Below are 12377 nucleotides of genomic sequence, written 5' to 3' on the forward strand. Positions count from 1 at the left end.
GACGAGATCATAAGTCTTGAATAAATTTCTCTCCAAACACAAAGGGTCTATATTATCATGGACTCACACCTTAAGTCCATGACAATAGACTTTCCCAAAAGAGATTATGCATATGTGTGCTTGTTAGCAACATTCAAATAGAGGGGCTTTCCAACAGTTAGCAGCACAGATTTCATACAATCGTGATCTTGTTATCGCTTTGTTTGACCCACTTGGAAGATTATTTTAGTTTTAGAGAGAGAATGAAATATTTGTTCCACACTTGATATCCTACAACAAAAATAATTATACCTGTGGGCTGTAGGTCAGGATCACAGCTTGGATTTTCATCTGTCCTGCAAGCCTGCCCACTTATGGTGCCAGGTGGGTGTTTAATAACAGGTGTTATGCATGGGGGATTACTATCGGATACTTTAATGAGGGCTAGAGTTTTTGGCTCAAAATCAAAAGGTGTCTACATCTACATTCTCTTCTTACTGGTGTTGAAGCAAATGATGGAGGAATGATAATTTGATACAGGTGACGTAGTACGGCAGAAGAGCATTTTAACAGCATCGACATACATCTCAATTGCCTCAATAAGGCTACTGGAATCACATATAAGAAATTTGTGGAAGGATCGTTCTACCGCAAGAATGGCAAACGCCTCATTATTCACAAACACATATCTCAAATCTGTCAATTGACTAGGCTTCAACTTTGGATAAGCTGAATAAAGATATGATGTAATTAAGTAACCAAGCCATCATCTCCAAGAAACTCCAATCTCTGGTGAAAAAAGACATTTCAAATTATCACAAGATAAAATGTTACATAGTTGTGCAATTGTCATAAGAGATATTAAGCAGAGAGAATATTATTGTTGTGCATACCTGATAGCAACTTCCTCCATTCTTCTAGTGCAAGGGATGTACAAATGCCTGTATAAGCAAGCAGACCTTTATGGAAGTATTTTGATATTTTTTTTTTATAGAAGTTAATACCACATTTGGGAAGACCTTACTTGATGGCATGTAACTTCAGCTCCTTCTGGGAATGCAGAAGAAAAGGTGTGCTTCAGTTCAATGGCCAGAAGCAAGTTTTCCAGTCAATGCATGATTGTTGGTAACAAAGATACTGAACTCCCAATAGCTTTTGAAAAGCCTATGATCTTCAAGTGACATAGCTCAGGAGGCAAATCAATGAACTATTCCTCCAGTTCATGCGATTATGTTTTTGATATTTTTTTATAGAAGTAATTATTCTCCAGTAATAAGCATAACACAAGTATACAGAAAGTAAACAAAAGATATGCCTATAAAGGATGATTCCTCAAATCAAGCTGAAGATCACACAAGCAGCAAATCTGTCAACAATCAAGGATGTAACGGCTAGAAAATAAAGGAAATTTGACTCTGTTTTAAGCTTGTAACCGATAGAAAATATAGCCTTACTTTTAGTCTTCTTTCATAGAATAGATTTTGCAAATCATGTATATATGTTATACTGATCCATGTCTCATTGTAGTGTGTTGCAATACAATTGTTTCTTTGGAAACAAATATTCTGTGCATACTCAATTCTCATCAATGCCTATCTCATGATTATTCTTTCATGATCATGTTCACAAAGTACTGGAAGTAGATAAATTAAGTCAGATCAAAATCTCTTTCAATTAAACATTGTTTCATTGGCACATGCGACATATAAGTGTGTGTATATAAATATATGAATAATTTATTTTTTGATTTTTCGGCACTCTTAAACATCCATTGTCTTCCTATATAGGGAACAATTAGTGTTGAAGCAATTCTTGGAGATCATTTTCCTGAAGGAGATAATATTATCCACTTGAGTCTCGAGGCCTTCAAGAATATGAGAAGACTCGGATTATTTAGATGCCTCAATGCACACTTTTCTGATGAAGAGTTACCTGATTGGCTACCTAATTCAATAAGAGTGCTTGATTGGCCTAATTGTCCTTTACAATCTATGCCATCTCAATTTCGTGGAGACAAACTCTTTATTCTATGCATACCCGGTAGTCGCATCTAGGAGATACCCAGCTTGGAATTTAATGTACAACTATTATTATTTTCAATATTTCTTTCTTTAAACTTAGTTTGATGTTCTTTTCTTTTCAACAGAATCTCACAGTTATGAATTTCCGTGGTTGTGAATTGATAATGAAACTCTTAGATATTTCAAGGTGCCCAAATTTGAAGAAAATAAATCTTCAAGATTGTACAAATCTGGTTGAAGTTCATGATTCTCTTGGATTATTGGATAGGCTTGTTAAATTGAATGTTGGTGGATGTTTCAATCTAAAGAGCTTTCCAAGGAGGCTTTGATTGAGATCTCTGGGATTCCTTGATCTTAGAAATTGCTCAATCCTTCAATTCCTGAAATCGAATATGGAATGCGACATTTAGGCCATGTTGACTTAACAGGCACCGCAATAGAAGAATTGCCTTCATCCTTTAGGTACCTCACCGGGCTTATAACTTTAGACCTAAATGGTTGCGTAAACCTTAAGCGTCTACCAAGTAGCATTCATCGGTTAAGATCTCTATATCAAATTGATCTCAACGATTGTCCAAATATTATAAGTTTCGGGATGGAGGAGGAGGTGCCCTATGTAGCATCTACAAGTTGGGAAAATGAAGCAAATTCAACCACTTCTCTTGAATTGTATCTTAAAAACTCTAGCCTATCACTCTCGAATTTCTTTGGGCCATTTCATTTCTTTCCCAATATGGGAGTATTAGATCTATCAGCAGTGATATCATAAGCATTCTTGCAAGCATCAAAAGATTTGTTAGATTGTGGTACCTTACATTGAATGATTGTAGGCAATGTCAAGAAATTAAAGAGTTTCCACCAAATCTATCAGTATTACGTGCTAACGGATGCATATCACTGGAAAGTTTACCAGAAATATCAAAAGTATTCCATTTCCCACGGCTAAGTTCGATTAAATTGGCCAGATGCTATAAAGTGAATATGGGGAATTGTATGGCAAATCCTGCATGGAATCGAGTAAGTCCCTATATATATTTCTCTTTTCCTTGTATATTAATTCATTTTGTGTGGTTAATTGATATATTTTTGTACGTATATGAATATAGTTTATATATATATATATATGTTATGATGAATTCATCCAACAGGAGGCTAACATGATATTTCCGAGAAATGAGATTCCAGATTGGTTCAGCTAATGGTAATTTGTCCACATGAAGTTGCAGATGTGGAAGGCAGCCCTACGAGAAGTTACTAATTTGTCCGGAGACCATCTGATCAGAAATGGGTATTTCTAACTGCTTAATTAATTTGTGCCGTTCATTAATTCATGATTTCCCCCCATTCTATATATATGGGTTTTAATATGGAACTAAAACATTAATTTCTTTATCAGTTTATTGGAAATTAAAGCTGAATGAATTGAACTAATCACAAGCTGAATGAAACTACATAAAAATCTAAGTTTTTGTTTGGCCTTTTCATGATCGCCAACCAAAGTACATGCAGAGATCAATCAACTCGTTATACGCTCTGCTTATGTTCCTTGTCTTTCTTATTGTATTTTATTTTCTGGTTGTGGGAAAAAATTTACTTAGATTATGTTCCTTGTTTTCATGCGAAGAGCTGTATTCATTAATTAATCCTTTTTCTTTATATTGTATATCAATAGGAACGAATCTAAATTCATTGATGGAATCGTTCAAGAGGTCTCAAGAATAGTAAATCATTCATATTTACATGTTGCAAAGTATCCAGTTGGATTAGACTCCCAGGTACGGGATATCATGAATTTGCATGTAAGCGTTGGGACAAATGACGTTCGAATGGTAGGGATCTTAGGAGTTGGGGGAATTGGTAAGACAACTCTAGCCAAATCAATTTATAACTCAATTGCTTTTGGATTTGAAGCTAGTTGTTTTCTTGAAAATGTTAGTGACACTGCGAATCAAGTGCATGGTTTGGTCCAACTGCAAGGGACCCTTCTTTATAAGATCTTTGGAGATTGTAAAAGTTTGATGGTTGATAGTATTGATACGGGAATCACTACAATAAAGCACAGGCTTCGTTCTAAAAGAGTCTTCTAATTCTTGATGGTGTTGATCACTTGAACCAATTAGAAACCTTAACAGGAGGTCATGATTGGTTTAGTAAAGGAAGTAGAATCATAACCACAACAAGAGATCAACACCTATTGACTACTCATGGAGTTGATTCAACATACAAGATGACGGAATTGAATCCAGAATTGAATCACGACGATGCTTTTGAACTATTTTGTTGGCATGCTTTCAAAAGAAATAAACCGGATGACGGTTATGGAGAATTTGTAGAACAGATGATAGATTATGCTGGGAGCCTTCCACTAGTTTTAACGGTGCTTGGTTCGGATTTATATGGTAGAAGAGAAAAAAATAAGTGGGAAAGTGCATTGGACCAATACAAGAAAATCCCTCACCCAGATATTCAAAAAATACTGCGAACAAGTTATGATAGATTAAGTGAAAATGAAAAGAATGTTTTTCTTGACATTGCATTTTTTTTCAATGGACAATGGCTTGTTGATGTCATTAAGATACTAGACAGTTTTGGTTTTTGCCCAAACTTTTTGATCCCAAGACTTAGGGAGAAGTGTCTTATTTCGGAGTCCAATGGAAGATTGCAAATGCATGACTTGTTACGAGATATGGGTAGAGAAGTTGTTCGAAAAGAATCGCGAAATCCAGGAGAACGTAGCAGATTATTCTTTCATAAAGATGTTCGCAAAGTATTGGAGGAAGATATAGTACGTCATATCAAAATCTCTTTCAACTAAACCTTGTTTCTAATTTGGCACGTGCGACATATTATACGTGTGTGTATATAAATATATGAATAATTTATTTTTTGATCTTGTTGGCACACTTAAAACATGCACTGTCTTCCTATACAGGGAACAAATACAGTTGAAGTAATTGTTCTAGATTTTCCCGAAGGTGATGATATTATCCGCTTGGGTCCCAAGGCCTTCAAGAATTTGAAAAGACTCCAATTATTTAGACGCCGCAATGCATAGTTTTCTGGAGAACTTAATTCTCTACCTGATGGAATAACAGTGCTTGATTGGCCTAACTGTCCTTTACAATCTATGCCATCTAAATTTCATGGGAAAAAAACTCTATTCTACGCATGCCTGGTAGTCGCATCCAGGAGATATGCTTAGAATTTAAGGTACAATTATTATTACTTTCAATATTTCTTTCATTAAACTTAGTTTGATGTTCTTTTCTTTGTAACAGAATCTGACGGTTATGAATTTATGTGGTTGTGAATTCATAACCAAACTCTCGGATATTTCAAGATGCCCAAATTTGAAGGAAATATATTTTGGTTCTTGTAAAAATCTAGTTGAAGTTCATGATTCTATTGGATTCCTTGATAAGCTTGATGTATTGTATGTTTATGGATGTGACAACCTAAAGAGCTTTCCAAGGAGACTCCAATTGAGATCTCTGAAACTCCTTGATCTTGGTGATTGCTCAAGCCTTCAAAACTTTCCTGAAATCGAATGTGAAATGAAACATTTGCGCAGTGTCGAGTTAGATGGCACTGCAATAGAAGAATTGACTTCATCCATTGGGTACCTCACTGGGCTTGGAAAATTAAACCTATATCGCTGCGTAAACCTTAAGCGTCTACCAAGTAGCATTTATCAGTTGAGATCTCTAGAGGAGATTTATCTCATCGATTGTCCAAATATTATAAGTTTTGGGATGGAGGAGGAGGAGGAGATGCATAATGGACAACCCACTCCCTATGTAGTGTCTACAAGCTGGGAAAATGAAGCTTCAGAATTATTCCCGTTGCCGCCTCCAACAAATTCAACCCCTTCTAAATTTTATTTGTCTTTCAAACTCTGGCCTATCAAAATTGAATTTCTTTGGGCTATTTCATTTCTTTCCCAATCTAGGATGTTTAGATCTATTAGACAGTGATATCGTAAGCATTCCTTCAAGCATCAAAACATCTGTTAGATTGTGGCATCTTAATTTGAATGATTGCAAGCAACTTCAAGAAATTAAAGAGTTTCCACTGAATCTGGTAGTGCTTTCTGTTGGTGGATGCATATCACTAAAAAGTTTACCAGAAATATCAAAAGAATTCAATTTCTCATTGCTAAATTGGATTGACTTGGCCATGTGCTATAAAGTGAATATGGGAAATTGGATGTCAAATGCTGCATGGAATGGAGTAAGTCCCTATATATATATATATATATATATATATATATATATATTTCTCTTTTCCTTTTATACTCGTTTTGTGTGAATTTGATATTAAAGTGGCCCCACCGTATAATTTGGATGACATCATAGGAATTGCTTTTTCTGCTGTTATTGAACCCGTTACAAATCTTTCTTTGCTTGTTGAGATCAGTAGAGGAGTTATCTATGCCAAACGTCATTATTGGCTGGCACATACAAGATTTGATACAATTGATTCAAATCATGTATGGTTATGCTACTTAACTATAGAAGATATTAAGCGCCAACGAGCTGTGAGTGTAGATCAGGTAGATGATCTGGGGATTATATTTGAAAGCACTCCAAATTTAGTAGACAATCTGAGGATTATATTTGAAAACAGATATCCAAATTTAATGATCTTCAAACGTTGCAGAGTTCAACTGTTATACAAACAGCATGATGAACAGGATGCAAAAGATGATGAAAATGTTGATGTCCATTTGGATGCACCCATTGAAGATATTGGAAATTTTGCAAATCCAATGGATCATGGAAGTCAAATTTCTGAGAGGCGTCGTGTTGATTATGATGATGATCGCAACGTCATTGAATCCGAGTACTTGTACCTACAACAAAGGAAGCCTGCTTTAACACCTTGTACATCAAAGTTTTCCTATGTATTTAATTTTATAAAAGCCAAGTTCACTTCCTGACTTGGCATGTGTACCGCATTTGTCGGTTTTACAATTGATTGATTCGTGCCGCATTACTTGGTACTCAAGCATCAACCAATATCGGTTTTACAAGCGGTGCTGCAGAAAGGAAACCGACAATCACACAAATGAAATGGGCAAGCGGTGCTTCAAACCAACTCTCAGTTTGGATTTCAGTGAAAATGGCGTGGGACCCACTCGACCGCCATCTGTACAGACAGTTAAGTTAAGATTCGGACATCGTACACTGCAATTTTGCTAATCATAGTAAACTCCTAATGTTTCGTAGATCGTTTCAGATCTGTGAGTAATCTTTTAGAAAAATGTTTGGTTTAAAAAAATGAGTAATGCTACATACAGTCGTGGAATGCGCAAACGCCGTGCAGTCGCTTTGAAAAAGAGTGGAGTCCACTATTAAAAAATTAATTTCTTTTCAGATGGGTCCCTTATTTATTCACTTTTTTCAAAGCGACTGCACGGCGACTGCACGCTCACGACTGCAAGTATCATTTCTCTAAAAAAATATATATATTTATAAAAAAAAATTCATAAAATGACGTATCGATTTATAAATATTGTACGTTAGATTTTAAAACTTTTTTTATATAAAAATAAATCTAGAGTCTCAAATCAAGCCACGTATATTTTTGTAGAATCAGTTTATAGATCTCTTAATAAAAAAAATTAAAAGAGACTAATTTATATAATCACTATCATGATCATCATGTATCAATTAGACCCAAATTCTGATAGGTGGAGTACTGAAGCAATCCAACATATTTTTTATGTTCTTCAGCTTTAATAATGTTATAATACACAGCTCATTCTGATTGAGATAGACAAGAATTGAAATTGATTTCTCTGCACAAACAGGTATAGTACACTTGGTGGGAATTGGGCTTGATCGACAGTTAAACATTCTTTAGTTTCTTTTTAATTTTTTAATTAGTCTTACATAAATGGTGGTTAATGTTGAAATTCATCGACTCAATAACCCATTATATATAGTGCAATACCCATGACGAAGCCATGGATGCTAAGGCATGCAGATAAGAAGATAAACACCAAGGATACTTCTAAAGAAGTTTGTATACAAACTGTTTGTAAAAATATCTCAGTGAACGTGAGAGCTTGCAGAGTCTCTTTATGTATTTATAGGAATTTTACAGAGCTGTAACATTTACAAAGAATACAAGTAACAGTATAAAAATAAATTAAGAGAGTGTAGTGCTTGATTTGATTCTTGGTTGTGTTATTTCCAAATGTGTGCATGTAGCCGTTGCTTGGTTGGTGGTTTCCATATGTGTGCATGTGGCAGCCATTGCTTCGCTGGTAGTTTCCATATGTGTGCATGTAGTTGCCGTTGCATCTGGATCATGGTTGACTGAGTTGGTTTGGTGAGTATTGTTAATAACTTCAGGCTAAATTATCCTATTTTCATTCATATGAAGCTTAAGTTTAATAAAAAAATAAAATAACTACTTTATATAGCTGCTCCTCCATCAAGTTACCAGCTAACCGAGTATTGAGAAAACACGTAAATAATTGCCCCAGATATGATGTTATTTTGATATCTTGCAGATGTTAGCTTGGAGAGGGATTTTCCTGTACTGAGCCAATGTGTGTATCCACTCACTTTCACTTCTACCATATGAATCCGAACCAATCACAGTTAAAATTAGCTGAAGGCTCCGAGCATAATCTATGATCTTGTTCTACAAATTTTCCAAAACCGACAACCGGTCTCTCTCTTTTGAAAGCATGCAACAAAATAGTTGAAAAGCATGGTCGTGATTCAATCCTATAATCTTGTATGTTGAATCAACTCCATGAATAGTCAACTTGTGTTGATCTCTTGTTGTGGCGGTGATTCTACTTCCTTTACCAAACCAATCACAAGCTCCTTTTAGTGTTTCTAATTGGATCATGTTTTGGATGTGACTCACAATGTCACACACACAAATATCACCTACAACCAAAGAGGAATGAAGCTTGGGAGTTCGGGGTAACGCCTATGATGCTTAAATCAATAATGATAATGGAGATTTCTCTAGTAATTCATTCAGATGGATTTCATAATTATACATGAGTGATATAAATAGAGCTGACGATGCTTCATGTTGTTACGCGATAATTATCTCATCCGTTATTTGAAATTCAAGCATTCGGGTTATTAGGGCTTAGGTTATCTTTGGATGAGTCGAAAGCAATGTTTTGAATACCGTACTGGAAGCCGTACCAGTCAAAGCACTAGAACGAAATATTTCAGTACCGATACCGTTTCGTGTACCGTTTCGGGATAATTGATATATGAATAAATTATATATATAAATATATATAAATTATATTCCGAATAATAGTCTATATATGAATAAATTATATATATATAAATTATAAATAGTCTAATCTAAATTGGAGGTCAAAAAATAAGTTTGTAGTTTGAAAAAATGAAAAAAAAAAAATGGAAGGCCGAAATATAGGCCGTTACAGGTCAAAATTGAGGTTGGTACGGCTAATATTTGGGCCTGTACGAAACATATGGGGTACCTGTACCGGCCTAGCGGTCGGTACGAAAAATTTCAGCCGTACTAGCTGGTACGGTACGAAATTTAAAACAGTAGCCGAAAGCCCTTTCATCTCGAAATTCTCAGGCGGCTGTTCCTCCGGTGCTAACCAGAATATGCTTGGATTGGACAAGGCCTTGGATCAACTAGGTCAATGGGTTGTGCTATAGTCCAAGCCCATGATACGACCTAGCAATCTCCCAAAAAAGGAGAGGATTAGTCCCCTTCCAATTATCCCGCAAAGTCTCATCATGAACAGTATTATGAGACTTGTAATAAGTTGCCTCGGTATTGGCTATTATATTCTTAGAATGGACTAGGCCCTTGACTAAAAAGGTTATCGGGCTATGCTATGGGGCCCAAACCCATAATACAACCCAACAGCCCCCAGTAGAGAGGATTAGGCTCCTTCCAGATCAAGTGGTCTACACCAACAGGAATTAGAAGAAAGCATGCACTTTATCATATTGATTCCTATATCAATATTGTCAACCTTCAAACTTCTACAGTTCTACGGTCTTCAAAGATCTTAGAAAGAAGGGTCTCTCGCCATTGGACCAAACCATAACCTTGATTCGAAGTGTGATCACTAACAATTGCAAGAAAGCAACCAGCTTCAAATTGAAAAGCAAGCTAGTTATAAATTGCTTTGGCTAGATTTGTCTTTTCAATTCCACCAACTCCGAAGATCCCTACCATTCGAACGTTGTTTGTCCCAACAAATAAATGCAAATTCATGATATCCGGTACTTGAACTCATTATGCTATGTTTAGTTAATCACCTCAAATTACCTCACTATTATTTATAAATTATTTATTACTTTTTGGTTATTAATTATTATTTTTTTATTATTTTTTCATTATTATTCACAGATCATCTTAGATCACTTCAACATTACAACATAAAAAGATGATTAATAATCAATACAACATTTCACAAGAAAAACGACGAACATAATCTAAATAATTTTTTTCCCAGAACCAGAAAACAAACAAAAATAAAAAAGTGGGGAGCTTAGTACATGCAGAGCGAATGAGTTGACCGCAAGTTAATTATCTCCTTTTTATTAAACTCAAAATCTTTCGTTCTTAAATTTATTTCACTTTATTAAATTATTTTGGTCGTGTTTGGGTATTTCACTTTAGACTCATTACATATTTGATTAATGAGATAATATGAGAATTTTGTAAATAGTGATAAAATAATTTATGAATAATAGTAAAATGATTTGAGTTAAGATGTTTTTATTGGATTTGAGAAATGGAAGAAAAAAATTAAATAAAATATTATAAAGTCAAAAAATTATATGTGTATATATATATATATATTTGAAATTTGAAAAAGTTGTATTTTTTTTAAAAAATTTTGAAAAGTTGTAATGATTAGGTAACGATTAGATGTAAAGTTAAAGATTTTAAATTAGCAAGTATTTTGTGTTTGAGTGATATTTAAAAATAAAATTATAAGAAATTTTAAGATGAGATAAAAATATCTTATCTCATCTAACTTCCCAGAGAACCCCATAGAACTGCTGATTTGTTCGTTGACACTTATGTTCAAATGCCTGGAGAAGTCGGTACACTTATGTTCATGTATGGTTTTGGTACTTACCTACATAATATATTACATGACGACCACTTATTGTAAAGGCAAAAAATCTAAGGATTATATTTAAAAGCACTCCAAATTCAGTGATCTTCAAACTTTGAGAAGTTCATCTGTTATACAAACACCATGAACAAAATGCGAAAGATCATGGAGGTGTGCCCCATCATGAAAATGTTTTTATTCTTTTTTAAAAAAAAGATGTAGCCCCAATTTATTAATAGCCCTCACTTATGGCGGAAGAATACCATGATAACACAAAGTCCCCACTAACAGTCATCATCACATCATTTACAACATAGATACAGAAGGCCCAATTTATCAAGTCTCAACATCCCTTTAAATTCACAATAAAGGTCATGAATCTCCAAGATATCAGTTGATTGCCCCCGAGCTCCAATATTTGCTAATCCATCTGCCACTTGATTGACTTCACGTTATGCATAATGTACCTGAATAACCATGTGGTTAGCAAAGGCCTTTTCTTGATCCCATGCGTCCCTCATTGTCCAGATAACCTAAGAATCATTTTGCCACCATGAACAAATCAACTTCGAGTCAATTCCACTTCCACCTCATAAACATTTAGCTACCTGCAAAGTTTCAAACCATCTACCAAAGCGAAAGTGAAAGCTTCTGCTTCTGAGTTGGACTACGTCCCATAATGCCTATAGAATGCAACCACAAACTTTCCATTCTCATCTCTGATAATCCATCCTCCACCATTCGGGCCTGGATTCCCATAATTGTTCCCATCTATGTTCAGCTTAGCATATCCTCTGGTGGGTCTTAGCCACTTAGAGTAAGATACTTCGGCCTTTTAATAGGTAGAGAAGTTATGCCTAATTGTTGCAATACATATGGATCAGATCATTTTATGAACAACAAATCTTCCTTTGCCATCAATCGCTCAGCCAGGAAGCGTTTAATCCTAAAAACAATGCTCGCTCCTGAACCCACCCTACCCTCCATGCATACATTGCAACGCCTAATCCACAAGAACCAGCTATTAAGGGAAGGGAGAAGCTTAATCATTAAGCTGAATTGGGAGGCTAGGTTCACCTTTCTAAACCACCAAGCAATCATCTCCAACCAACCCTGGCAAGAACCCCTTCCAATCCCTGTGATACTTGCGAAGTAGTTCCACACACATGTCCCCACGTTACCTAAGTAACACATGGTTCAGGTATTCAAGAGCAGGGGCACAACAACAGTCACTTTTAGAAGCAAGAGCTATGTTCATATTCTGAATATTGGAATCTACTGGT

This window comes from Juglans regia, chromosome 6, assembly GCF_001411555.2.
Source record: "Juglans regia cultivar Chandler chromosome 6, Walnut 2.0, whole genome shotgun sequence".
Taxonomy (NCBI): Eukaryota; Viridiplantae; Streptophyta; class Magnoliopsida; order Fagales; family Juglandaceae; genus Juglans; species Juglans regia.